General features: G+C 34.0%; 1 protein-coding gene across 1 annotated transcript in view; it reads left to right on the forward strand.

Moving 5' to 3' along the window:
• Window positions 1-3423: 3423 nt before the first annotated feature.
• LOC110370986 (proton-coupled amino acid transporter-like protein pathetic) overlaps window positions 3424-25371 on the forward strand; it is a 49381-nt gene continuing 27433 nt past the window's right edge. The window contains exon 1 of the mRNA XM_021327029.3: window positions 3424-3580. The gene's annotated coding sequence lies outside the window, so the exon portion shown is untranslated. The remainder of the gene's footprint in view (window positions 3581-25371) is intronic.

The raw sequence follows: 25371 nt of genomic DNA on the forward strand, positions 1-25371 counted from the left end.
AAATGTTGACATAAATATTTTTTATTTTTCTTACATTACAGCGGAGTTATTGAATTAATTGGAATGATAGGAATTCTAATAACTTAATAAATGTTGAAATAACTTTGTTGTATTTATTTTGAGAACTTTGTCTTAAAATTAGGTTGCAAGTGAACTGCGATCAAGAAAAGCATAATATGAAAAATACTAAGACTTATGCACGTTAATACATAAGATAATATGGTGCCAGTGAGTCACTAGTGGTTTGGGAAATAGTTGGTCACAATATGACAATATAATTATGCGGAAGTTTGATGGACATTTTCGAAAGAAAGGATTTCTGATGAATGGCAATGTGGATACAAAAGAAACCATAGGAATGATGGATGAGTTATATGAAAGACATATAACAATCTATAGAAAACTTACCAAAGAATAGATATAGAAAAGTTATGTCTTAGTTTTGTCGGGAATAAATGATAATGTCACATTTAAGAAGCTGAAGTTTGCCCGCTTATATTTTCCTTTTTATTCTCAAATCATAATTTTGATTGGTGACGTTTTAAAAATAATAATACTTTCTATGCCTAATGAATGCCATCGTAGGTACTTTCATTTTACAGGGGAAACGTAATTTACCAATAAATAAATTGGAAAGTAAAAATAATTCCTAAGTTTATATTCTATTTCCTGCTTCGAATGGAAGGAAAGTTGGAATTACCTATTTCCATAACCTAGGAATATAGAGAGATGATTTGCATAAGTGTACAGTCGTTGTCAGACAACTTTGACCTTCTAAAGCCAACCAAGTGACGTATTGCTAATGGACGGTAGTGTTTTGTTTCATACTTTGACGGCTATGCAATATCTAGCAGCCAATTTTGGAGTTGTCAATTTTTTGACGAGAACTTATTTCTGGGTAGAAGTTGGATGCTCCAAACTGATAAAGACCCAAATCAAAGGTAGACACTGACTTATTTAATCAGGGCAAGTAATTTATGCAGTTCTGGTGACTCTTCCAGTATTATTAGCGAATACAGTTATTATTAGGGAAAAAGGCTCGGAAGATGATGGTGACTCTTTCGGCAAAGAATGATGGGGGTTGGACATGACATTGAAATTTTTAGTGGGTGCAAGTTACACATTACTATATGTCGTTTACTCGAACGTGGTATGCGCAGGCATTTGGCATTTACTTCACAAAAAAAGGCCACTGGATACGAGTAAAGTAAATACAAAAATTGTTATCAAGTATTTAACATTGAATATCGCTGTCACGTTGTAGACATAATTCACGATAGCAACTGAATAAATAATATTCCATGAATAAAGGTGTTTCGGCTAATTGACGTAAGAAAAACAAACAATGCCTAATCTGTTAAAATATTCCTGTGTAAGCTAATTGTTGCTAATGAAGGAATACTTTATAAAATTTGCTTACATAATAAAATTATACCTAACTTTAACTTGATCTGAACTGTAATAGCAAAGCATAATTACATATATGTCCTGCGCATTTGGCTAACATGAGAACAGCCACCGTAGCCGATAATCAGCTAGGAGGACATCATCATGAGTAGCAACGATATGGTTGAAAATAATGCAGCTCTTAAGATGGCGTAAGTCAAGGTAAGAATAGGCCAATGATGATGATGATAGGTAAAGTCCAACATTATACAATCAGGTATTATATGTATTTGTGAGAATAGGCCTTTGTCCTTTGTAGGTACTTGAGTGAGAGGCAAGTACTTCAGCCACTAGATCATCACAACTATATAATGATAATAGACATAATACAATACACAGAACCGGGGATTGTCTCTGCGTACATAATATCTATAGTGTACACAGGGATAATCGGTTTTGTGTCACCATTTCACTAGGTTGCGCTTAAACCAAACTGACTGTCAGCCGCCGAATGTGAGCGAACGTTACGTTAGATTTCCATTCATATTCACTTTTTCGTCCACGTCTGACGATACGTTATGCGTATTTTGCATGCGCTGATATTCGACAGCGGACAGTCAGTTTGGTCTGAACGAAGCATTAAAGTAGTCTCAAATGGGCTGCAGCCCCACGTTCGTCTTCCAAAATCCAGGACACCATAGTCTCATGGTCTCGTGGAGACACAATAGTCTGCTCTCATTCGCCATGGTGAGATTTCCTCGTTGTCGCAAGAGCAAAATAGTAGGAAGTGTTAGGGCTTTGCCGGATTGACAGTTTGCACAATATTATTATAGCTTAAGCTACACGGTTCGAGGTAGTTGTGCCATTTGGTAGAAATCAGTTGCCTAATGTGTCTTGCAATGTTGTCCATCTAAATTAAATGATAGTTAGTTGTAATTCTTGTTGCAATTGTTAATGTTCCTTCCTGTTACTTTTACCTGCAAAACGTTTGGTATTCTCCATTTTGTGCGGTTGCACTTGCATCTTAAAAAGCGGCAGAAAAATTACTTGTAGGGGCAGTTACGTCAATGTCAACGATACGAAGTTCAAGGAAATCAAAAATTATATTTACACAGACTCGTTCAGTTTACTACATGGACAACTGACGATTTCTGACATAACGCATAGATATAACCTTTTTCTAACTTTTTATTCAAAAAGACACATTATTAAAAGAACAGCAACTTTAATATGTAGACCCGAATTTTAGCATGTGTAACATGTTTTTATACGCACTCATGAAACATGATACAAAGCAAAGGGTTCGTCTTCTGTTACAAAAGCCTACTTTTGTTTTGTAATAACGTCAGAGGCGTATCAATTTACGCAAAAAAAATATGTATAATAGCAAATTTAATTTGCTTGTCAGGCAGTACATATGAGTATTATGTTTATTGAAATAAAAACTGTTTACGAATATTATAGAAAAATATGCTTAATGAAACCCGATATTTTATAATGACCTGCTAGGGTCTCATTGAAATAATATCATCTTTATATTTGTGGAAATGTTACTTATTTAGGGCTATGTGATTTAAAGATTTTCACGTCTGTAACATTATAGATAAACATAGAAAATACCAACTTTACTTCGAGCTCGTATTTTTGTAGTTCATAGCTGCTTAATTCAACGAATAATTTTACTTCATAGGTGCAGCTCCTTAATACAACGAATAACCTACTTAAAGGTCTATGTAGTAAATAATTCTAACAACGTACATGGTTACTAAATTTTCCCTTCAAATCCGCATGCAGCCATGACCTGGCAATCCTTACTGCATTCGGATTTCCCGAGTACTACAACTTTGAGAGTCACTGAACCCTGGTGAAGCCTTTCGACCGTCCTTATAATGAGCCAAATCATTGCCTATAAAAACCACCAGTCTAACTTGACCTCCCTCACCGCCTTCGATGCGTGTGTTTGACTAAAGGGAAGGGAAAAGCAGGTTGGTTGTAAAGGTCAATGTAAAATGGTGTTGTAATTCTGCGTCTGAGCATTTCGCAACGCAATCACAACTGCAGTGCTGGTTTGGACATCGTGCGGGTAGTACGCGATAGTCGAGTGTTGACGGTTTCGCACAAATTATCGTGACGAAAGTGATGTATGTGGAAAGGACAGTGAAGGGATTTCTTTTTTGACAGTCATTGACCTGAGGTATGCAGTTGTCTTTTTTTATACCGTCCTTTTTTGTTTTGCATTTTTTTTGGTAGTGTTTGTCAATTGTTTATTTTTCTTATTTCGAGATAGGTTATTGTTTTTTTATAATTCATTTTTGTTTTTTCAAATGAAAAATAAAAATGTTTGTACAAATTAAACCAAATTAGTGTTTTGTTTACTTATTTTTTATTCCGACGGTATTCGTGTTTTGCGTAAAAATTGCGTGCGGTGAATAATTTGTGCAGTTTTTTAGGTTCAAGGTGATTCTGTTTTGTTTATTAATTATTATCGATATAATTTAGGTATATTTGTTTAGGATCGAATATAAAAGGGTTTATGTCTTCAACACATCGTTTGTTTTATTTATGAGACAGTTTTTGTCGCAGACAGATAATTTTGAGGAAATAAGCTAGGTGCATTAGCAAAGATATTGTATTCGCGGTATCGCATCTTGTCAATCTTAGTTTTTTCGATAAGATTATACTGAATAGCCGCAACAAAAATTAAGCCTTAAAAATTAAGTTTTGATTTAATAATAAAATGGAAATATTTTTAAATGGTTTTTCTAATTAAATAAATAAAAACAAACACAGATTTTTTTAAAAAAGGTAAGTACTTAATTACACCCATAAAATTATTATGAACTCGTCATTTTATTTATTTCGATAATTAACATCGATAATGGAGATACCTACAATAACTTCAGAAGACAGTTATTTTTCTTTTAAGTATCTTCGTATGAAGTTAATGAGCTCGTATAGGCGTTTATTTCGATATTAAACCTGAAGACTTGTTAACCTTCTCTGAAACTTGTTTATTATCTGACTTACTTAAACCTATCTCGGTTTTATGGTACCTCGCAATTACAGAACGCAATTATTTGTATTTAATGCTCCAAAAGTTTTCTTTTTGTGTTTTTATTTTGCTTTTGTATAAAGTAGCTTCAACCCAGTTTCTCACGGATTGTTTATATTATTTTTAATAATAATTTTCATTCGTACCAAACTTGTCTTTACATTTATAAATATTTCAAATCAATATTCATAATCCGACTGCTGTGTAGGAGGTTCTCAATTAAGTAGTAGATAAACTGAGAACCTCCCTTTTTTGAAGTCGGTTAACAACTAATATCCGTGGGCAAAAAGTCGTGGCTCGTTACTAATCTACGAGCCTTTTCATCTGAATACAATGCGTTATATCAACAAAAACATACCCGAATATCCGCGAGCGATTTACACGCAATGTGTAACAGAATCCGGTTCAAACTTAGAACGTTTAACTAACAGGGTACGCCATGAACAGAAATCTGTGTACGAAACAGTCTGCAAAGGGTGAGGCGACGCAACAATGCCGATTGTTTACTTATGCATTTTCCATCACATCACTACTCATCATCATTTTGTTATTTACTGTGTCATGTGACACATGTAAATAACAAAATTGACAAAAACATGCATAAAATCTTTATATCAAATTCACACTCGACATCAATAAACATTCTGTTTGAATTAAATACGAAAAACAATTGCTCTCAATAAATCCTTGAATGTATCCGCGTTTTTTGGTAAAGAGGGAGGCATGACAACGGCGTGTCCTATTTGTTATATGCTCTAAGGTTTCAAACGATACAATCAAAAACAAGTTTCTGCAGCACGCGTTTGTTAAAAAAGTCCCATTTTTTGCGAACTCGAAGAAAACCACATCACGTGGAGTTCCCTATTTAATTTGATTGTTCAATCTTTTATTAATTAGCTGTCTAGACTGCACTAATTGGTACTAAATAGTTTTAAGGTATAAATTGTAAAATGAATCCTTGCATACCTACAAGCAAATAATGCAGATTCGCTATAATTGATGATTTGAGGAGTGAGCTGTTTAATTTGAATTTGAATGAATAAGAATTTCAGTTCTAACGCTCAGAAATTCATATAGGTACCTAAAGGAATTCTGAAAGGTAATGATTATTTTGTCAAAAACGAGTTGGTTTTCCGATTGACCTGTATGTATGTTGGTCCTGCTAGGAGGACATCATCATCATCATGTGTTTGTGCGGGATCATCTCGCGTTAGATAAACCGATTTTGATGCGGTTTTCAGCATAGTATTTGTTAAATTTGGAGAACGTTTTAAGTCGTTGTTGAAGATGGTTTTATTTTCTTGCAATCATTTTTTTCAGTCTCAAGATTAGTCCCAAATCATATATTGAAACAACGTTCTACCAAATACGAAAGTTTAACAACCCCAATTTTCTACATTATTGATTCGACATTCTTTTGATTTATTTCTCTTTCAATTGTTTTCAATTAATCCGCATGTATTGCACGTTCGAACAAAATGATCAATTCTGAACAATTTCTTGAGTCTGAGTTCAGTCACTTTTTGAACGACGATGCCTACATGTGTATTTAATTTTATCCAAGTTTTTGTACCTATAAAATAAAGCTTTTTTTTACTGACAAAAACGTTCGCAGTAAGAATGGTCAGAAAAACGTAGGTAAGCATTTCAATTGAAGATGATGAATGCGCAAAAATGTCTAGAGGATCAAATCAATTGAATATTAATTTAGCGATTATGGAATAGAATAAAACAAAGCTGAGCAAAAAAAAACATTCGTATACTTACCTACGTACCATGTCTTAAGAAAAATACAAAAACTTTATCCGAATCAGACTCTTACTAACTATTCTTACCAACTGATTATTCATTTAACGCTTAAGTACCTACACTTAATCAACCAAGACACTGGGCTTTGCTTATGAGAAAATACTAAGAAAAATCTATTGTGAATTTCTTTAGAAAAGGGTTGATGGATTGCATGCTTGCCCCAGTTAAATTCAGACTGCTACTGGATTATTCGCAAGAGGTACACAAAAGGATTGAAAAAGAACAAAGGTAGGTTTTAGTCAGTGAAATATAGTAAAAGTTCCTAAGGGACAGACCCCACAGGTCATCTGATAATTTCCCATCACCAAAAAAAAAGGATATTTAGACTTTTCCTAGCTCTTAAAGTAAATATAGGCATTATATTATATGATCAGTATGCAGGTAGCATACACGATAATAACGTGGAAAGATACAAATAACATCAATTAACTACCTTCACTGATTACCACTTAATCGAGCCCAATTACTGCGAAGCACCTTAGTTATTAGTATTGATTGGGAAGATAATATATCTTTTAACATACCTACTATTACCTACTACTGCATCTTTCTGAGTGATATTTTTTTTGTTTCCTGAGAATTATAAAAAAATTAAAACAAAACATATCTTACAGGAATAAGTAATAATATATCAACCATTATAGGTATACTAGCTTCTGCCAGCAGTTTCACCCGCTTCCCGTGGGAACCTCTGAACGAACCCGGATAAAAAGTAACCTATAGACTTCCTCGATAAATGAGCTATCTAAGACTGAAAGAATCTTTCAAATCGGATCAGTAGTTCCTGAGATTACAAACAAACAAACAAACAAACAAACTCTTCAGCTTTATAATATTAGTATAGATTAAAATATTTTTATAGACTTTGTCAAAGTTTGATTGGCAAAAGATATTTCCAATTTCAATTTCAATATTTTCTTCAGTTGAACCTCGAGTTTGTAAAATTGTGTAATACTGGTAATAATAAATAGGATTTTATATACAGAGGACAATTTTCCCTACCTTACAATGGTAAAACCTACCTTTTTTACCTAAATGGTACCTTTTAATGGTAAATGGGATTTTCCTGTATACAGAGGATAATTTTCCCATGTGTCAAAAACGTGACGTTAAACAGTAAATTATAAAAATAAAAATAAACCATACACGCTTTATAATATTCATGTTGCTGACTTTGTAAAACAGCTATTTCAACCAAGTCAGGGATAAAATAACTTCTTGTGCCCTGTGAATCCCGAACGACGAGTTCAATTGACGTCATACTCAGGGAAAATCCTAATTTCCTACGTAGTTTTTAACGCACCTTGTATTGACAAACCTGTTAAAAACGTTTTGTACGAGTCAGCCTTAGAGAATTTCAACCACTGGAGACGCCATAGCTTATTCCTTCCCTCAACGATAAAAGTGGTAGGTACCAAAGCTTCGTTTCATAGACATGAGTCAAGTTTATATTTGTGTTTGTCAGTTTTGTTGTATTCGTCCGTAACGATATGATCGAAAATGCATGAATGAGCTATCACTATTTATTGGGGTGCCTCTACCCTATACGTAAATTGGTAGCCTTTTTAACCGACTTAAAAAAAAAGAGGTTCTCAGTTTTGCCTATATGTATTGTTGATATCTTTATGTCCAATAATCTCACGTTTGGGGATAATCGCACTTCAAACTTATTAGAAGGTTTTAGGTAGATTATTGAACTCGGTTTCACATAAACCTTAGTGCTCAATGCGCTTCTGGTTGGTCATATGATCTAAGGAGTCATCTTCATGACGTCAGAATTCCTACTCGTGGTGGCATTGAGCGGGTTCGTGCTAAATGCTATGGTGTGGGATAGTAAGGTCATATGCAAGGATTTTTAACCTTTTTTAATTGGTATGCAAGTCTTCATTAAGCCTTGGAGTTGATGTCATTTCATTCAGTAACATACAGATCCGGGATTACAATAGATGATTACGATGTTTTTTTTCATGATAATCTTCATCAATTGAAGTAACAATAAGTCTTAGTATTTTTCAGCCTCATCTGCGTAATTTTTTTTTTAATGAAAAGTTTTATTCAAATCTTATGTGAATAATAGGCTATACAAAAGATACAGATAAAATGAATAATATCCATCTCAGTAAAATTAGATCACAATTTTCTCCAGCATTTGATTACAAAAAAAAAACAATACCTGCAACAAAATTGTTTCATCAATTAAAATCCACTATCTCGTTCAGATAAAATCATAACGACGTACAGTCAGTGGTCTAGATTGCTGTGGCTGATGACGTCATTGGAAAATATCCCAATTGTTGTGACGTCACCTAATGGATGCGTTTACTTGAGGTCAATGACCGCAGTTGTAAGATTTATCCTTGTTAGTGAGTTTTTATTAATGATCATCGTCATTTGTTTTGTTGTTGTGATGTTAAGAGGTACTTACCTATGAGTTTTTGTTTTCGAAATATGGAAGTGCTACCTATAAGTTTGTATTTAGCTATAGTGTTACACATATTCCTAAGTGTGTGCATACGTCCACTTATGTGTCTCTGTGTGTGTTAGTGGCATTGTAGCTCCCTAAGGGAATAAAGACACAAATTTGTTTGGTTTTCTTTAACGTGTAAATCAATCAGGATCAATTTCATCTGTATAAATGCATCTTCTTTTTTGAAGTTGCGGTAGTTTTATTGCAGACTGCAGATTTTTTATTGCCCCAACCAGGTTGTTATGTATTTTTAATTTTTCGTTCTCTATTTGCACAGAAGTGAAGTGTTAATTGAATTTTGAGCAATATTTGTTTTAATATCGTCGACTTGTAAATGGGTACATAATTCGTTTTTGTTGGTAATTGCGAAATCATAGATGTTTCTGATCAATGATTTCTACTGTTGGTAGGTCATCTTTTTTGGTAGAGTGAAAATCATCAGTATTTTGGGTGTATTAGACTTTTACTGGCTGAAACCCATCTTTGTTTCTTCTCAAGCCTTTTGTGTATGGCACACGAATGGCTCCAGATGGTCTAGGGCCAGAGCATTTATTTTTGCTTATCATTTACAAAGGTCCTATGATTCATTGAATGACGTATCTCAAAAGGACTAATCAACTAAATATTTATGTAAGCATGTTTCTAGGTATGTATTATCACGGTCAATTGAGTTACGTCATACAATAATATTCCGGTTTTGGTTGTAGGCTCGACTTGTATTTTTTATAGTCAAACAAAAACAGATGTAGGACATAACACCGACGGATTTAATTATAAATCTGTCTGGTACGTGTAGGTTGGAACCTACGTAGTGATATAAATAAATGACACTAAAAAAATATAAATAAATAATAGACATCCCTGGGAACAAACTACTTGGCGTACCCGGATAATGAATAGATTATATCCTTCCTCAATAAATCTACCTAACACTGATGGTGAGTTACACCATTTAACTATAACGATAACCAAACCATAACCAGCCGTGAAATTGCCTCCCATTGGTCAAAACGGCGATTTGTGAACTGAAAATGGTTCTGTTATCAGCTGTAGTTCTCCCACTGTAAAATAATGTATCAAATCGCACCTGATTAGTGCGTTTAAGCAAACAAACAAACTCTTCAACCTTTACATGATATTCCATTATCTTAACATCAGATTTGTAAGAAATTGCGAAACGAGGACAAATCTATTGGTACATAATAGATACAGTCAAGTGTTTGTAATAGTCCGTAATGCCCGATAACATAGGAATGTTAGAAATCTGTGCAAAGCTTACATGTATGTTGTATAATCTGTGATGGATTAGCTTAGACTTATAAGTTGTGAAATACATGGATTTTGAAATATGGTGTGGCTACGAAATTATTGGGTACACGAACCGAAAATATGAGTACTATAGTTCGGCCGTTCAGAGAATGCGTTCCTGACACCTATCAGTTAGTGACGACTAGTGATGGGCACAACATAACACTGAGTTCGTTACCGTTCCCCCAAAATAAACCGCCGCATTATTTTAAGATTATTTTCGTATTAAATTGGCGGAATCATTTGTTTCATATTTTAGTTATTTAAGTGGAAACCAAAAAAAGGTAATATTCATATAATAAAATTGTTTTATTTATTCTTTGTTACAAGTACATTGAATTGAATGTGCGTACAGAATATTAATCAGACTCCGATTTGCTTGAGGAAGTGGTGTCTTCATCATCATCTTCGCCTACATGTATAATTATATTATTATCAATAACAGAATCAATCCTGATATCTCGGTTAAACGAAAGCCGGGTAATCAAATAAAAACAGATCGAAAACACTTGAAAAACGTGGTCTATGCGCACGAAACGACAACAGACGACTGTTTTAGCGTCACAAAATGGCGGCCCATAACGCCATTTGGGGTTACCATTTTTAATCTAAGTATAAAAATGCGGTTTGGTCATAGTTTTATTTTTATATTTCATAAAAGTTATAATTAAATCTTATAGTCCATTATTTTCCAATTCTTAAAAAGAAAAACAAAACGTATTATTTTATATTATAACTGTATAAGAACAGATTACGATACTTGCCTGTTATTTTTAGCACAGCACTACAAAATATAAACCGCTGACATAACCTTGTAATAGCGCAGTATAGATTTAGAAAAATATTGTTTACCAAGTTATTTGACACTCAGTTTGGACCAAAATTATAACATTCATTGATTATTGATATAATAATGTTGTTTTAAATTTATTTCATCAATTGTTAAAACGGTAAACAATCAGCAAAAAAATTTTATCGTAACTGCAACGCCATTACAAAGTTACGTCGTCAGTTCAATCGCGATGTGTCAGGAATGCATTCTCTGAACGGCCGAACTATAGTTGTAAAAAAAAACCTGCCTCACAAGTAGGTACGAGTATGCATAATTATACATATGTATTTACAAAATGTTACTGGTAAATGATAATTATTAACGAAAAAAAAGGCATGTTCTATGTCCTAGTTACGGAAAATAATGTCTACAGGTATTAAGGAAAGACAATAAAACAAAATTGTAAGAGCTAATTCTAACTACGACTTCTGAAATAATAAAAATTCTTAGGACATTGACAATACCTATTTCTATGTAACGGTGCTACATCTTATACCAATTTTCTTTGAATACTCTTTGTAGCACATTTAGTCTCCAAAAATAATTCTTGTTGTTTATCTAAAGGAAATTTCCAATATTTTCTAATTAACTATGGAAACATTTTTTCACATACTGCTCACATGCTGCTTGAGACGGTTTCTTAAAATGAACGAGTTTTTTATTATCATAAGTGTTTTTTCTGTTAACATCCATCAATCATAATGTACACACTTTGTAAATGAAAAAAAAACATTAAATACTTGTAAAACCTGGAGAACAAAATGACTAGCGGAGGTGCCCTAACGGAAAATTTGCGTAAGAAGCGCGCCAAAATATGGGTGAACGGGAGACGAGGAACGTCACTGTTTTGGCTCTTATACGCCTTTTTTGGACCCAACCATTTAACCAACAATCCTTAATACGTGCCTCAACGCCTCGTTAGTTAACTTGTAACTTATCGTTTTGATCATGCCCACCGTAGGAATTTGACCTAGGAGAAGGCGCCTGACCTACAAGCATTATGGCATCTCCGCTCCTCTTTCCTTATTCCGTGTGTAAAGCAATATTGGTTAGTAAAGTGAATGTCGGTATATTGTTATTGAGTGTATATGGATTTAATGTGTCAATACGTTTCATCTTGAAAGATTATTCCTAGACAGACGATAATCTAATTTGGGTATTACGTTATAACAGATACTAAAATGAATGACAGGTTACACAGTCAATGTCATTTTTTTTTTTACAAAAATACATATTGTTCCTTTTTAAGGCAAGATTCTACATGTGTGCGGCACACACAAGTGTACTATGCAGCCAAACAGTTAACTTAAGAATTCTATCAAATGTCAAAATGTTTCAGATTTCATATAAGGAACTCTTTTAATTCAATTCATTTGCCAATTCTGACAGATATGCGTTCACCATTAGCCAAACGTGTCAGAAAGTCAGCAATAATTACGCCCCCGAAAATACACGCAGCTGACAAAATTACACTCATTCTTCGTCACCTAACCGGCGCCTTTGCTATATTACTTTTAATAAAGCCGATGTCACCGTTATATTATGGTTATATGCATTGTGAATACTGATGCAGTCTTAGAGCACCCGCATATTACAGACTTTTTAGTCGGCCGACAATTTTATCGGGCCCATGATAATTAATTGAAATAAATAACAGTACTACATTACGTATTAGTATATGATTTAATTGTATAATATTTATGTATTGTATTTTCCATGGGCCTAAGATGCCTAAATAAAAATAACAACCATTAGGTATTCGGAAGGTATCGGACCGACAAAGGTCTTAGTTTATTTTTTTAAACAACTATTCCCTATGACTTTACAAGTAAAATTTTCAAAGTAAACAATTATAAAAAACAGACGATTATGTAGCCAGTGGTCTTGAGTCTACGATTTCTTTTCATCCATCGAGCCAACCGACCCATTTTTACACGCTTTTTATTAGCTTCACCTGTATGTTTGTATGTTTGTAGGTTTGTATGTTTGTATGTTTGTATGTTTGTTTGTAACCGACTTCTTTGGGCGCGATTTTGACCCACTTTAAACGGCCAGATTTCGTTCAAACTTTGTAGATTTATTGAGGACCGATGACAATACACTAATTTGATAAAATTATTCCATTTTAACCGACTTCCCAAAAAGGAGGAGGTTACACATACACATCGATTACTCCGAGGTTTATTGACCGATTTACGTGATTCTTTTTTTGTTCGACTCGGAATAGCTGCCAGTTAGTCCCATATTCATCAGGTCAGGATCTGATGATGGAAACCCTGAGAAATCGAGGGCAACCTTCAAAACTTGTAGGCATACATAGGGTAAAAACTTGACACTTAGGTGTACGCCTAAAAGCACTATTCAACTGTGATGATTTGGAGCTGACCTGATGATGGAGACCAGAGAGGGTCGAGGGAACTCGACAACTGAATATGTAAACTACCTCGTGTTTGGGCTTAAATTATTTGTATTGACAAGACCTTTGCAACAGTGAAGGTTTGGAGCTGACCTGATGATGGAGACCAGAGAGGGTCCAGGGAACTCGACAACTGAATATGTAAACTACCTCGTGTTTGGGCTTAAATTATTCGTATTGACAAGACCTATGCAACAGTGAAGGTTTGGAGCTGACCTGATGATGGAGACCAGAGAAAGTCAAGGGAACTCGACAACTGAATATGTAAAATACCTCGTTTGGACTTATATTCTTTGTATTGATGAGAACTTCCCACTTGTATGGATAGTGACAACTATTCGTATCACTGAAAAGCTTTAAATAAATAACCTTTTTACAAAAAAATTAAACCGAGCTCCCAAAACACTAAAAAGCAAAAAAAAAACTAATTTTAGGTGCATCGGCATAGAAGTCGGTGGCAAAATTAACTAAGTAACATCCATTAGACACCGACTTCTAGGCTTCTCAATTTGCAAAATATGATCTTTGTTTATTTATATAATTTTCATCTATAGTCGATAACGTAAGAAAATTAATTAAAATTTTCTAGAATTTTTCTCTACAATCGATAAGGCAGGACTCGATGTTAATTTTTATTTCCAATAATTATCTTTAGCCGTTTGCTCTAATATTGACAAATTTTTGTATACTAAAAAGAATATTAATTCTACAAAACAAATAATAGTTTGAAAACAAACTAAAAAGTAGAAAATAAATAATAGTTTAAAAAAACTAAAAAACACGCTTTTTATAGAAAAACGAACTAAAAAATAGGAAATAAATTTTAATGAATTTAAATTAAGAAAACAGTGTTAAAAATTTCAATGAATATAAATTAATAATAGTGTGAATACAAAAAAAAATATTTAAAAAAAGCGTGGGGTGCTTTTTAAGATATTATCGAAATGAAAATCACTGTACTCATATCTGTCAATAAAATATTTATAACTATTGACACCATGCACCCCACGCTTTTTTTTTTAATATTTTTTTTGTATTCACACTATTATTAATTTAATATTCATTGAAATTTTTAACACTGTTTTCTTAATTTAAATTCATTAAAATTTATTTCCTATTTTTTAGTTCGTTTTTCTATAAAAAGCGTGTTTTTTAGTTTTTTTTAACTATTATTTTTCCTATCTTTTTCTATCGGCCGACTGTTTAGTTGACAGTATGCAGGTGCTCTTATCAGCATATATCCGGGTCGGCACGTGACAAGGGTCCGTTATACATGCATGTGTTCCGGTTCTGTTATACAACCTGCTTGCTTCGTAATAGATTGTAACAGCTGATTGAGATGGCGTGTTCTGATGATGAATAGGGAACTTTGATGATGATGATAACTGGGTGTTTAAGGTAGTGGTGAATGGTGGAAACTTTAAGTATGCTCGGAAATATGGATACTTAATACCATGTTGTTACGTATGTTATTGTGTAGTTTATGCTGCCAGTAGGTAAATAGTTTTAAAGCTAAGATAAATAAGTGCAGTAAATATTAACCTCGTAAATATTAACGTACGCCCGTGACCATGGATGCTGTAAAGGATCCGAAACATCGGGATTAAATAATATTTATATAACCGCAATAAAATTCGTAAAAGTACTTTTAGTTTTATTTAGTAAATAATAAGTTACGTACGCATGCATCATAGACCTTAAAACAGGTGGTTGCATTTTTCCTTTCTGTTACCTTATGGGAAGAAATCCATGCTAACTTTATTTCATCAAAAGGTACTTATTTTATAAGGTCAGTTAAAACTAGATCATAGCACAATCATAGCCAATTTGTTAACTGTAAACGAAATCTATGGTTTTAAATTAGCTACCTAACAACGAGGCAAATTATACACCTACTTGATACATGAACGCAAAATTATGCGCTCGGAGCAAAACCGCTAACTGCCATTGGGTCACATTATTTTAGAAATTGCACTTTCAGATTTTGGCAATAGTAATTTCATCATGCCTACTCTAGTTTTGGTGTAATTGTGTTATATGGGCGTAAAACATTACAGATCTCATTGAAAAATTTGACTATAAGTGAAATTACTTTTCAATTCTATTGACTGATATACACATTGTTGATTATCCTTTACAACACATTAAATTATTTGTAGTCTACGAGATACGTTTTCCCAACTCGCCGTCATCATTACGGCCTTTTCACTTCTCTGCTAAATATAAACCTACCCCAACGAGTGACAATCATCCTTTGCTAGCAGTCCCATTTGCTCCCGCCACCTTCAAACCATTAGCGGGACGTCCTTAACCGTTTTCCTTAACGCATTTTCCAATCTACTTTTTTTTCAATATTTATTCCTTACTGAGTAATTAAAACCTATACCTATTTTGTGCTCTATGTAGTAGCATTCCTCCTTCGTATTCTGAGACTTCCTCCTCCGTAAACATACATAGAAACTTTACATCTAATGTTAGTGTAAATATTTCTCAGTACATTCAACTGTGTATTACATACACAAAGCATCATCATTCATAATACTTATTAATCTAGAACAGTGAATGTACGATCATCCGTTTGTTTAGAGTTCATCGACATTTATGTACCGTTTAGATTTAGATTGATATATGAAGTACCTTTGTACTGTATCCTTGCTTATTTTGTAGGTTGTAATTGAGAGTACATTAATGTCGGTCCTGCGCCTGAACTCTCTCTGGTCGTATCGGATTGCCGTCCCATCGGGCTATGAAATGAATTGATCAGTGCGTATGGGCCGTACAATAATCTATTGGAAACAAACAATCGACAACTATCACTACAAACGAACCCTAAAATTGCAAAAGCGACATTACGCTTAAATACGTATGATTACCTAAATAAAATAAGCTGAATATAACAATGTTAGTAGGTTTTTATCCAAACTCTTCCTGTAGGTATATTTGTTTAACTATAATTCAACTCCTATTCCCACCCACTTCGCTCATAATGAGTTGACAAGTCAACTGACAAACGAAAGTTTCAAAGTTGCACGTGCCAAAATAACCCAGTACTAACTCTTTAGTCAAAGAGACTCCAGTTTTAGTGAAAGCCAGAAAGATTAGACTCAAGTTTTCATGAATTACCTGGCTTATAAAGTAGATAACATAGCTATTTATAGAGTAAATAACTTAAGTAAACAATAAGGGTGTATAAATTCTAAAGGGTAAAGGTAAAACAATTTCCTTATTGCTTTAATCGTTAAACGGTATTGTTTTGAAGACAAAAGTCGCAAGGCTATCTATTTAATTTGGGTGCCTTAATCGGCTACACAGTATTATTTTCGAAATATGAGCATTTCAGTATTAAGGAGTACGTAAGAATCCAACTTCATAGCAGATATTGTTTATTGCAAAATTATCTATATAAATAAAAATGAATTGTTGTTCGTTAGTCTGATTAAAACTCGAGAACGGCTGGGCCGATTGAGTTGATTTTGGTTTTAAAATGCTTGTAGAGGTCCAGTGAAGGTTTGAACGATACGAAGTTCGCGGGATCAGCTAGTCCTTAATAACTTAGACCTTCGCCAACTACTATCTTATAATTGGCAGATAGTTTGATTAGGCTTTTTCAATATGAAGATATTGTGAAGTGTGCGCATTACAAGGATCAGGTATCGGCTGACTGAAAAGTTGTTTGCATTTACGATTACCTTGAAACTTAACCGTGCTAATGTTGTTCACTGATTATAATGACTTAGCTACAAAACGCTTAGAAAACTAGTAGATGTTGGTACTTGGTACATTAGAATATACAAACTCCGTATTTGATATGTATCTATGTAGGTAGTAAAACCTACTACATATTATGAAAAAGCCAGCAAAATGAACCAAGCTAATTCCCAGCTTAATTACCTACAGTTTCTAGCCCAACTAGATTCTGAATGTTGATTAGTAAAGTAATTACACGAATATTTAACATGTGAATGTTTCAACATGTTTCATAACTTAGGAACGCAATCTAGGATTCCTAGAGCGAAATTGCGTTTACAAGTCCTTACAGGATAGAAGTAACTTTAGAGTACCACACTGCAAACTTTTAGTCGGCCGATAGTTGGTTTGGCTCATATATCAGTATGAAGAAGAATGGAAGTACCTACAGACGTAACAGCGATCAGGTATTTGTCCGGTACCAGACAGGCTAAAAACTTTGACTGAGTTTTCCAAAAACATTTTTTTTCCAACCACCGGACAAACAGTCGACCGAATGTTTAGTCTGCAGTTATTTGAGTTCATTGTCCTCAAGTATCGTTATGTTGTTGCGTAATATTATTGGAGGACTAATTTCGGGTGGTCCTGGTCGTATAAGTTGCTGTTTATGGTTGGAACAGTCCCCATGCGGTAATAATGGTCATTGCTACGTAGGGTCTATTCGGCGACCCTTAAATGCAATAGGTGCTTAAAGAAAAATCAGTAAGAGTGTGACACTTTTTTCAATCTGCCGCTGGTGTATAATATCATAAAACAGAAAGGTTAGTCTGCTTAAACGTTTTAATCTTGGGAACTAGTGATACGATTTGCAACTTTTAGAGGTCAAGTAGCCTATTTATCTAGAAAAGATAGTCTCCATGGGACGCGGGTGGAACTGCTGGGGAAAGCTAGTTTTTCATAGCTGAAAAGGGACTATAATTTGTCATAGTATTAGAGTAAGGGCTCAGTGAAATTCAGGAGCTATTTTGTAACCCTCGTCCATGTGTCACTTTCAGATGCCAAGGTTACTGGTGTTTGGTGCTTTAACGCTAAGAAAATATCTGGTTGCCAACTCTTTTGGGATGGTTTCACGCAAAATTATGGTCATTATTATGTTTGCTTGACGGTATTTTCTTTTCAGATTATCTCATGTATAGAAAGAGTAATGCAATATTTGTTTTAAACTTATCAATTAAACTAATCATTGAATAAGAAATAAAGCTTTTGTCGCCCTTTTATTAAACTGGTAAGAGGAATAAAAGTAGTTTGAATTTTCCAGTTACCTATTGAAAATCTTCCGAAGCTAAAACTCTCTGTGGATTAATAATAATAAATAGTTGATTTCTCGACGTAAAAGGAATTTCCGAGTGTGTGAATTTAAACTTTTCTAACAGATTGATGAATCTTATTTTTCGGAATATACTGTAAACTTATTAACATTTTTCTTAATACAAAAAATCATGTGTTTCTTTTTATGTAAACGAAGGCCCATTAAGAGAGAATTGCCCAAAGATATGAAATGAAGAGACACTTCCTCTTACCTAGCAAGCAAGTGGGCTTGAAAATATCTTTGCCTTGTAATTACTACGAATTATGATCTGATTATAAAAATATGATCTTTGAGCCAAAAAACCCTGATATTTCTGAGAACATTTTAATAATGCTGGAAACAGAAATTAAAATTCATTGGGTATTTTCTTAAACATTTCCTTGAATTGAAGTTAGTCACGACAATGACAGTAATTAGTGGCTTCAAAACAACATAAATTATTTAACTACTGCAAAGTAAATATTATTGTATATCTTCTGGTATCGCATTACTTAATACTGTAAACCAAATTGTGTGTACTTAACCTTGTTTTTTGACAAACCGGATCCAAAAATACGCTCTCTGGGCACTTAAAATGTAGCTTTCATAAGTTCATTCGTTTCTTAAATATTTATTTTTCATTCTTGTAACGAGTGATTAAGTTGTTAATTTGTTATCATAATAAAATAAAAAGATAGCTCCTGATATAAATACTTAGCTCATGACTCAAATTAAATAATAATTATTAAGATCGCAAAAAGTATTATCCACAATGAAAGTTTGCGGCATTTTAATGGCCCAAAACATGACAGCATGGAATTTCAACTTGTAAAAACCCAAAAAAGTTTTGCCATCTGTCCCTTTCGCTAAAAATAACATGTTTCATTCCAATAAAACGAACAAAAATAAACCGTTACACATCATATCCGTATCCTTAAGTCAGTTAATTGAATATTCCATAATTAAAATTTTATAACTGTTGTAATTTCTTGTTCCCAACGCGTACGCCATTTTATATACTGGGCATTAAATATATAAGGAGCTCTTACAGTACCAGCCAGTGCAGACTAAACAGTCGGCCGACAGTCGATCGATGGTTAAAAAAAAATATTTTAAGAAAATCTTAATTCCAATCAAACTTTGTGTTTTACAAAGAGCGACTGCCTATCTGACCTCCTCAACCCAGTTAGCCGGACTACCCAATATCCCTTGGTCAGACTGGTGTCAGACTTACAGACGTGCGCCCAAACAAACTATCGGCCGACAAAAAGTTTGCAATGTGTCTGTTTCTCTTAAAACCTGAGCATCGTACAGTCACTTCATTCGATCGTTCAATATTTTATGACGTCATAAAATACCGGCTTGAAGGGAAATCGTTACTGAAACATGTTCAGGGATTCTGTGTATCCTTACTAAAAGATATAAAATCGAAAGCCAGTTTATCTGTTTGTTTGTCAAGCTTTCACTTGCCTGAAGAAATTGAGATGGATTGACAAAACTTGGGCAAGGATAAAGGATGTATTTTTTTGTGTGTCTACCATAGTTTAACCTTGTTTTATTTATAGTTTGTTTTTTAAGGAACTATGTAGCTTTTAGCAAGGTTTGCTTAAATTCCTTAAATGCTAAAAATCTCTCTACTATAATAATCATTGAAATCTGTATTATCAGTATCATCTCAACAAAATTATTTTGGTTTCAGTGATACCTATGTATGTAGGTAATTAAAATTAATTGTTTTACATTATATATTAACATACCATCTTTAACCAGTTGTGTTCGACAATGACTACACACAGTCATGACTAATATTATACAAATAAATGAACATACATTAACTAAAATTGTACCTTATGAGGTAATGGTACATCCCCTGTCCATACTCAAACACGTGCTGATGTTTCTACATTAAAATTAATTATTTATTACAAAGATGATGAAAACCACATATATTTACAAACGAATCAGTGCTAATATATTCTAAATAGGTTTTTTTTGGAACATAAAGGCTCCGGAACGTTGAACCGATTTGACAAACTATTTCACTGTTCGAAAGCTATACACGGTGATAAGCTATACTTTATCCGGGTATGAAAAGTAGTTCCCACGGGATGCTGTCGATAGCCTGAGAAATAGCTCCTTTATTATGAAGATGAGCATATATTGTTTAATAACCGAGGATTGTACTATAATAAAAAATAGACTTTTTATTTAAGTTTTTTAGTATCTTCTCGTTATTTCAGAAAAACAATAGACAGCCTACTCAGTATTCTCATCTTTTCTACTCCATTAAACTTTTTACGATCTTCACTTGTTTATCGATGCCAAACATATAGTCGGTTTTAGAGCGTACCGCAATGATCGTTATTATATCTTTATCTTTAAAGATATCAATCATGATAAGGCTCGTAAAAGATGGCTGGGTTTAGCTCGAAATGGTGGCAAAAAATGTTTTCATGAAGTCATAGTAATTATGTTTTTTATCAAAATTGTAGCTATTATGTATTTGTCTGCTGATGATTTGAAGTGCTCTTGTGTATTGCTTAGACTTGCCCTTGTTTCTTACACGTGTTTTTTCTCATCTTAAAATTCTCATTAAAACTTTGTTATAATGAGTAAGTAATACGATCACGGCTTTATTGATCATTTTGGTGTTTATAATTTCTGAAAGCATTTGATGTGTTTGGCTTGATGAGGGTGTGGGTTCGATTCCAGGGTCAGGCAAGTACCAATGCAACTTTTCTAAGTTTGTATGTACTTTCTAAGTATACTTAGACACCAATGGCCGATAAAAAGGTGAAGGAAAACATCTTGAGGAAACCTGGACTATAAAGTCTGAAATCACCAACCCGCATTGAGCAAGCGTGGTGATTGATGCTCAATCCTTCTCCATGTGAGAGGAGGCCTGTGCCCAGCAGTGGGACGATAAAAAGGCTGTAACAGTAACAGATTACAGATATTTTTAAATCGTGCCCAAAGATCAGGAAAAAACATAATTAAATATCAGTGTGATTGAATATTTCACTGAATGATTTTAAAATGACTGCCATTAACTTTAATGTGGTAATAACATTACTTAGTCTCACGGCAGATGACGTATCTAGTAAAATGTTACTCGTTATAATTACATCATTGTATAAAACGCGCAGTTTATATCATGCTTTATATGCGTGATACATTGTAATGGGAAATCTATAGGGAATTATAACAGCCATTGATTGAGCTTATTGTTAGAAGATACAATGTTGCTATGTTTTCTTGTGAGAACTAGAATACATCGGACAATGCTTAGAGTAGGATATTAGCTGTAAATTTTCAATAATAAGTTACATTAAATACACTACATTATTAACATTAATGGTCAGCGCAAATTTTGAGTTTTTTTTTGCTCTATTATAAGTCGATTATAAAAGTATAGTTATCGGCACGAATCTTGAGCTCTGACCTTCACCTGCGCAGAAGTCATTTATTGGGTCCCTTTTGTGGTATGAAGTGAGGTGCGGGGGCGGGCTAAAGCGGTGATTTGCCCGCAGTGTATCGCGTCATAGCCGTCACTCGGGATCGGTTATTTGCTAATAAATCACTTCTGCGCAAATAATAATTAAAAAAAAACTCCAAACCACCCGCTGTATCATAAATAATTACTAATCAGCCTAATGTCATGTGTTTAGAAAAGTTTGCGTTCAGGCCTACGTTCCGTCATATGTGCCCCGGTTCTTAGCTTTCTATAACCGTTCGATCATCATCTGACAAACTGTAGGCTCTTTCGAATTACTTTTTTTTGGGCAGACGGTTCGTATTACATAATGTAAGTACCTATAATGTTCTCCGCAACTTTCCTGAGAGAGAATAGCCGTCATAAGCGATAAAATCGGTTTGCATATTTAGGTACTACCGGTATTTTATTTTTAAGCAGTACACTGCATATGAACTTAGACCAGTCTATCTAGACTTTTTTAATGAGATCTTTGTAGTTTGGACTCCATAAAGCATTTAGCTGTTATCACCTACATATTCAATGTGGAAATGTACCCGTGAAACACACTAATATATTCCGGATTCACCCACGTACCCGAGACGTACATACTAGTTTAATACTGTGACATTACTAGGCTTTGTTATCTACTGTTATAGCCTAGCCTCGACCACGTTCGCCACAAATGTGATTGCTGTTCAACTGATATTCTAGGTATTGGTAGTTCAATATTAGTACTGATTGTGTCTCTTGGAAATGCTTATCTACTATTAAAGTATGCTTTAAAGTTTGTAAGGATGGATAAATAATATTATTTATTTATTTATATTAGCCTGAACTGTCCCACTGCTGAGCAAAGGCCTCCCCATTTCGTCTCCACACCTGTCGATCCTTTGATAAATGGTTGATGGATAAATAATATACCTAACATATTATTTAGTATTACTAAAAAAAAAACATTATTTGAAGGAATAAATGCAACAATTCAAATAGCTTTGCCCCTCTGAAATTGGCTACTAACTACTTCACGCCAATCAAAATGCACCTGCATCATCCGTAAGTTAAATAGCCAACTTCATAGCGGCAAAATTATTTGGCGAGAACTTTGCTAAAGTATGGTATCTCAATTTTTTTCTTAGTATACCTACATATCTAGATTCAGCAGACAAAAGTGTGCACGTAAGTTACGAAATATTTTTATCTTTATATGCAAATGAGATACTTATTTGCAATCAGTTACAATGCTGTTATTTATTTTCTAGACAAACGTTCAAAAAAAATAAATGTAAATTTTGACATTAAGAAAGAAGTGTTGACATACCGGCGCCTACGCATTGTTAGTGAAATTTTTGGCGCAATATGTAAATTTTAAGACACTAAATTTTCAAAATACGACCTCTATACTTAGGTTTTACAACTTCGCTCCTTACATAGAAGTATAATAAAATATTTAATGAAACGGTTGTATGGATAACCCAGTTTCTGAAGGATAAATCAGGTTTTGGAGTACTATTTTGCAAGCTGCAGTGATTGATTACCTAATTAGTTACATTTTCAATCAAATAAAAGTATGAAAAATTAAAAATAGTTTATGAAATTATGATCATCTAGTTAGCCTTTCTCCCAACTATGTCCAGAAAGACGTCTTTGAATAATCGGTGAAAATAAATAAAAAAATTAAAAATATATCAAAGATTCCGACGAATTAAGAACCCCCTCCTTTTTTGGAAGTCGGTTAAAAAAGGCATCGTGCTAATTAAAATAACTTGGATGATATGCAAACAACTTTATCTCGTTATTTGATTCTCATCCAATTGAAATAATATGGTTTTGGTTAACTAAAAGTTTTTCTTACATCTCGTACATAAACATTTGAGGTTTCTATAACCCACAAAAACAGAATGAGCTAATAAATACAAAATTGTATTGAATAAAAACATCTACATACTCTGAATTTCAACGATGTACGAACCTAAACCTTTTAATCTGAACGCCCACGTCATACATTTTGTAGGACAGATAATAATCGGACCAATTTTTTGTAGGCCGACTAGGATTGTTCAACCGACTTTTTGGAAGATATGTGTGTTGCTCTACAAGTATTGTTATCAGTGTATTCTTCTTAACTCCTACAAAAAATCGGTCACCGATTTATCGGACGTGGGCACTGTGGGCAGCCTTAAATTGAGAGTTCTATTGCGGACTGAGTGTGGTGCGTTTGTCGTCCGGTGTACCTACAAGCGTTCACTTGTTTTCATATTAAAAAGCTTGATGCAGTAACCATGATATTTTCCTTTTTGTCACTGTCGAATTCCAAAGAACGTATTTTCTTGAGATGACACATCAAAAGAATGAGTCACTTTTCCCATTATTTGATACCAGACAATTTTGGCGGAACAAAATACCTTGTGTTCATTATTTCAGGAAGAGGAAGTAAAGTATCGAATATCAACAATGTCATATTTACATGGAAATTTTTGAAGAGACCTTAATTTGTTGGTAAATAAATATACGCGATAAATATTCTCTCAGTCAATACTGGTGACATTATGATGAAATGTTCTCAGTTCGTGTAATACTAAGAAAAGCCTAGATTCAAGATTGGATTATATTTAAGACCTCCCGCGGTTGCTACCGACAGTTTGATAGGGACCTTAATAACTTCGGAGATCTATGATATTGTAGGTAGGTAGTCTAGAACGAATTACCTACAAATTATTGTGTTGGCCAACTATCGGATGATAGACGGCCGGATATAATAAAAGATATAACAATATTAGGGGTGACTACAAAAAGAATTTCCATTGAGATACTAGCTACTACAATATAAAACTATGTAGGTCATAGCATTTAAATACAAACAAACAAACACCATCATCAGACCATGAACGAGATCCTTGGAACATACCTACCTACCTAGCTAAATAACCTTTATATACGGTCCTGCGTTACATAATAACATGCAATTGAAGGAAACTAGCAGTTATATGCACATTATGGCTTTTAAACGGTAAGATAACTGCGTATAACTTACTGTTATGTGTTATTTTATAATTTATAGCTTCATAGGTCGTGGGCATGAACATGGATGAATATTGAGGAATGAAACGACCAAAGACCAAAAAAGATGCATTGGGTGCGAGTGCGGGGTTGCTGTACAGACCATGTCCCACCTCATCGCATGTCCACTGTGCCCTGAAACTTGCTCGCCGGAGGACTGTGGGCTGACAAAGTGTAGTCTCACTATAAGACCTGTCATCGACACGAAAGAAGAAGACAGAGATATGTGGAAGAAGAAGGCATCTTGCGCCAACACCAATTAAAATTGGAATATTGACATGGTTGGGAAAAGACTAGGCAGATGACGACTTAGCATAGGTATATACGTACAACAAATTAAAGAACGCACTTAATATACTTAGTTACCGGCACGGATATTGATCTCTCGGCGGAAGAGTGGGGATCGCTTTGCGCACTGTTCACATAAGGCAATAAACCATTAAATCGCTTCTGCGCAGGTGCCGATAACTATATTTTTTTGTTAACATTCCACTCAAAATTATTACAGTTATTCAAGTATTAAATGCAATTAAC

The sequence above is a fragment of the Helicoverpa armigera genome, chromosome 10 (genome assembly GCF_030705265.1).
Source record: "Helicoverpa armigera isolate CAAS_96S chromosome 10, ASM3070526v1, whole genome shotgun sequence".
Lineage (NCBI taxonomy): Eukaryota > Metazoa > Arthropoda > Insecta > Lepidoptera > Noctuidae > Helicoverpa > Helicoverpa armigera.